General features: G+C 35.5%; 1 pseudogene; it reads right to left on the reverse strand.

Moving 5' to 3' along the window:
- Nucleotides 1-1,325: 1,325 nt before the first annotated feature.
- LOC102122585 (isopentenyl-diphosphate Delta-isomerase 1-like) lies at nt 1,326-3,610 on the reverse strand (annotated as a pseudogene).
- Between the last annotated feature and the right edge of the window lie 2,138 nt (nt 3,611-5,748).

Raw genomic sequence — 5,748 nt, forward strand, 5'->3', positions numbered from 1 at the left:
ACTGAAAGGCCATGTGTCCATGTGTTTATTGCTGGTACATAGAAATACAATGGGTTTCTTTATGTTTATTTTGTGTCCATGACCTTGCTGAGCTCACTTATTAGTTCTAGGAGTTTTTTCTCTTCAGGTTCTTTGTGGCTTTATATGTAGACCGTGTGTCATCTGCAAATAGGGGCTGGTTCATGACTTCTTCTCTGATCTGTGGCCCTTTGTTTCCTTTTCTTGCCTTTTTACAATGGTTCAATAGAGCTTCCAGCACTATGTTGAATAAGAATGTTACGGTAGACATCTTTACTTTGTTCTCAACCTTAGGGGGAAAACATTCAGTCATTCATTTGTAATATCAAGTATAATGTTAGCCTCAGGGTGTTTGTAGACATTCTTTATCAAGTAGAGGAAGTTTCTCTCTATTCTTAATTTTTTGAGAGTTTGTAAAAATCATGAATGAGTATTGAATTTCGTTAACTGCTTTTTCTGCATTGTTTGGTATAATCATATGATTTTTCTTGGGGGTATAGCTCAGGGGTAGAGCATCTGACTACACAATCATGTGATTTTTCTTTTTTAATCTGCATTATAGTGGATTGCAATGATTGCTTTTCGAATACTGAGCCAGCATTGCATCTTTGAAATAAAACCCAGTTGGTACTGAGTGTAATTCTTTTTACATATTGTAGGACTATATTTGCTAATATTTTGCTAAAGATTTGTATACTATATTCATGAGGGACACCAGGCTTTATTGCTTTTGTTGTACTGTGTTTTTCTAGTTCTGAACTGGGACGTGTTCTTCTATTTTCTGAAACGATTCTGCAGAGTTGGCACTAATTCTTCTTTACATGTGTGGTAGAATTCTCCAGTGACACCACCTGGACCTGAAGATTTCCTTTCTGAGAGTTTGTTAATTATGAATTAAATTGTCTTAATAGTTTCAGGGCTAACACAATGATCTTTGAAATAATTATTTAGTATTGTAGTAGTTTGAGTTTTTCAAGGAATTGCTTCGTATCATCTAATTTGTCAGATTTATATGTATAGAATTGTTCATTGTATTTCCTTATTATCATTTTTTTTGAACAGTTTAAATTAAGTTTTATTTGCTCTCTCATTTTACAATAATCTACCTCATAAACATCTTCTACAAACAGAGCATATATCCTGGGTGTGTAATACAAAGTTATAAGTTAATTATTTTTTCCAAGCAGGTTGTAAAATATCAATGTATCATATGAGAGTTCCCCTAATAGGGAACAAAATTTAAAACAAAACAATCATTTTAAATTTACCAAGTAGAGAATTTTTTCAGTAATCATTCATCTCTATATTCACATTCTAAGTATTTTCTTGTGATAAACAAACTGATTCAAATGATTTAAGCTATCCAACCGTTTAACAAGAAAAGCCTCTACAATAATTGGAAACCATGGTGTTCTCTTAATTTTACAACTAGCTGCTGTTTTCAGAAGTTCTTTGAGTTCTTCCTTTGAGAAAACTTTTAATCTCATTGGGATCTAGACTAAAAGTGATATTCTTCCTCACAAATAAAATGTAATCAATTTCATGTTCACCCCAGATACCATCAGACCGAGCCTCATAGTGAATTCATGTTAAGTAATTAATTTCTTCTGGAGGAACTGCTTCCATGGGGATTCCTAACTCAGCTTTCAGATGCTTCTATGCTGCTTGCCTTACTTCAAGGTCATCACTTTCCTCAAGCTTGCCTGAATTGCCTAATGGATGACCACAACAAGTATTGGTAAAGCAACCCGGAAAGGTAAACTTAGCATCTGAGCTTTCCTCTAGCAGGAGCTTATTTTCGGTGTTGAATAAACCAATGACTTTCTTCACAGAATTGGAAAAAACTGCTTTAAAGTTCGTATGGAACCAAAAAAGACCCCACATTGCCAAGACAATCCTAAACCAAAAGAACAAAGCTGGAGGTATCACGCTACCTGACTTCAAACTATACTACAAGGCTACAGTAACCAAAACAGCATGGTACTGGTACCAAAACAGAGATATAGACCAATGGAACAGAACAGAGCCCTCAGAAATAAGAAATAATACCACACATTTACAGCCATCTGATCTTTGACAAACCTGACAAAAACAAGAAATGGGGAAAGGATTCTCTATTTAATAAATGGTGCTGGGAAAACTGGCTAGCCATAAGTAGAAAGCTGAAACTGGATCCTTTTCTTACTCCTTATACGAAAAGTAATTCAAGATGGATTAGAGACTTAAATGTTAGACCTAAAACCATAAAAACCCTAGAAGAAAACCTAGGTAATACCATTCAGGACATAGGCATGGGCAAGGACTTCATGTCTAAAACACCAAAAGCAACGGCAACAAAAGCCAAAATAGACAAATGGGATCTAAGTAAACTAAACAGCTTCTGCACAGCAAAAGAAACTACCATCAGAGTGAATAGGCAATCTACAGAATGGGAAAAAATTTTTGCAATCTACTCATCTGACAAAGGGCTAATATCTAGAACCTATAAAGAACTCAATCAAATTTTAAGAAAGAAACAAAGAACACCATCAAAAAGTGGGCAAAGGATATGAACAGGCACTTCTCAAAAGAAGACATTCATACAGCCAACAGACACATGAAAAAATGCTCATCATCACTCGCCGTCAGAGAAATGCAAATCAAAACCACAATGAGATACCATCTCACACCAGTTAGAATGGCAATCATTAAAAAGTCAGGAAACAACAGGTGCTGGAGAGGATGTGGAGAAATAGGAACATTTTACACTGTTGGTGGGATTGTAAACTAGTTCAACCATTGTGGGAAACAGTATGGCGATTCCTCAAGGATCTAGAACTAGAAATACCATCTGACCCAGCCATCCCATTACTGGGCATATACCCAAAGGATTATAAGTCATGCTGCTATAAAGACACATGCACACGTATGTTTATTGCGGCACTATTCACAATAGCAAAGACTTGGAATCAACCCAAATGTCCATCAGTGACAGACTGGATCAAGAAAATGTGGCACATATACACCTTGGAATACTATGCAGCCATAAAAAAGGATGAGTTTGTGTCCTTTGTAGGGACATGGATGCAGCTGGAAACCATCATTCTCAGCAAACTATCGCAAGAACAGAAAACCAAATATTGCATGTTCTCACTCATAGGTGGGAATTGAACAATGAGATCACTTGGACATAGGAAGTGGAACATCACACACCGGGTCCTATTGTGGGGAGGGGGTAGGGAGGAGGAATAGCATTAGGAGATATACCTAATATAAATGACGAGTTAATGGGTGCAGCACACCTACATGGCACACGTATACATATGTAACAAACCTGCACGTTGTGCACATGTACCCTAGAACTTAAAGTATAATAATTAAAAAAAAAAAAAGACACTAAAAGCCCAATGCAATAATCTTTTTCAGTGTTCTCATTCAGGTGACAATTCTTCTCGGTCTCAGCCCCAATTTTATTGTCATTTTCATCAATAAGGTTACACGTGTCTGCCAAGAGCTGAAACTGTTGCTCATAGAGATGGCTGGTATTTATTTCAAGCATTGCTACAGAACATCAGATTTGTCTTAGAACACTGAGCAGCCTCCAGCGTGAACACCAGCCAGCCCAGGAGTGTGCCCCTTTGGGTTCTGTCCTCTGCATGCACCGGCCTCTTATCCTTTTGATGTTTGCAAGGAAAGTGAGATCTCCAGTTTCCTTCCTGATTTTGACGTTTTGGGTTTTCTCCCTTAGTCCTTTGTCAATTTTGCTAGAGGTTTGCCAAGTCTATAGATCTTTTCAATGTACTAACTTTAAAAAAACCTGACATTCTTTCTTATTTTTCTCTTTTCAGTATCATTGATTCCTGCTCTTATTGTTATTTCCTTCCTTCTGCTTGCTTTAGTTAATTTTGTTCTTTTTCTAGGTTCTTGGGCTGGGAAATTAAATTATTAATTTGAAACTCTCCTCTTTTCTAATGTACACACTTAGTGGTATAAATTTCCCTTCCAGCACAACTTTAGCTGTTTCCCACAAATTTTAAAATGCTGTATTTTCATTTTCATTGACTTCAATGTATTTTTTTAGTTCTCTTGAGACATCCTCTTTGATCCATGGATTTTCAGAGGTGTTTCAGAGAGTTTTTAGTTTCCACATGTTTGGATATTTTCTCATTTTTGATTTCTGGTTTGTTTCTATGTGGTCAGAGAATGACTTCAATACATTTAAATTTGTTGAGATTTTAAAAAATGGCACAGAATGTGGTCTATCTTGGTGTATTTTCTTTGGATCTCTGAAAAAAAAGTACGTTCTGCTCATTAGGGGAAATATTCCATAAATGTTGATTAGAACCTGTAGTGCTGTTGATTTATTCTATTTCCTTGATGATCTTCTGCCTAGTTGTCCTAACAATTGTTGAAGGACAGATGTTGAAGTTCTAGTTGTCCTAACAGTTGTTGAAGGACAGATGTTGAAGTCTTCAACTATAATTATGGATCAGTATGTTTCTTTAAGTTCTGTCAGTTTTTGCTTCACATATTTTGTGGCTTTGTTGTTTGGTGCATACACATTTAGGATTACTATGCCTTCTGATGGATTGACTTTTTATTATTATGTAATGTCCCTCTCAGTTGCTGGTATTTTTTCTTTTTCTTTTTACTCTTTAGCCTACTTTATCAGATATTAATGTAGCTACTCCTCCATTCCTTTGATTAATATTTGCATAATATATGTTCTTCCATCCTTTAACCTTCCACCTGGCTATATCATTATGTTTGAAATGAGTTCCTTATAAACAACATATAGTTAGGTTATGTTTAGACTACATGCAAATATTTATAAGTTAGGAGTTAAGTATGTTTTATATTTTGGTTTCTGTTTGTTCTGTGTTTTTCTTTCTTAGAAGGGACTTAGAAAGAACTTAGAAGACTTAAGAGAAGGAAAGTCTGTTGTATTTACCCATATTCTCACTTACTGTGTCTTTTCTTCCTTCCTGAGGTACCAAGATTTCTTCTTTCATTCTTTCCTTTCTGTTTAGAGAACTCGTAGCCATTCTTTTAGGGTAGTCCTGTTGGCAACAAACCCTCTTGGTTTTCCTTAATTAGAGGATCTTTTGAATTTCCTTTTATTCCTCAAGGATATTTTCACTGGATGTAGATTTTTAGTCTAATGATCCTCTTCTTTCAGCACTTGAATCACTGTGCCATTCCTCTGGCCTCCATGGCTACTGATGAGAAGTCTGTCACTTGAATTGTTTTCCCCTTATAAATGAGGTATTGTTTTTCTTTAGATTTTTTTAGAAATTTGCTTTGCTTTGTCCTAGTTTTTGGAAGTTTAATTATGATGTTTTAAATTATGACTTGATTCCTTTGGGTTTATCCTATTTTGGATTCACTTTGCTTCTTTAATCTGAAGGCTTGTCTTTTGTTAAATTTACAAAGTTTTGGGCCATCATTCCTTTGGGCACTTTTCAGGCATGTCCACTTTCTCCTCTCCTTCTGAGACTCTGTTGACACAAATGTTAGAGGTTTTGTGACAGTACCACAGGTCTCCGAGAATCTGCTTTCTATTTCTTTCAGTCTGGTTTCTTGGTTATTCAGATTGGGTACATTCTACTATTTTGTCCTCTTCACGGATTCTTTTTTCTGTCCCTTCCATTCTGTTGAGACCATCCATTGAGTTTTTAATTTTGGTTATATTTTTCAGTTCTAAAATTTTTATTTTTTTATTTTTATTTTTTCTATTTCTTATGGGGACTT

Source organism: Macaca fascicularis, chromosome 8, assembly GCF_037993035.2.
Source record: "Macaca fascicularis isolate 582-1 chromosome 8, T2T-MFA8v1.1".
Taxonomy (NCBI): domain Eukaryota; kingdom Metazoa; phylum Chordata; class Mammalia; order Primates; family Cercopithecidae; genus Macaca; species Macaca fascicularis.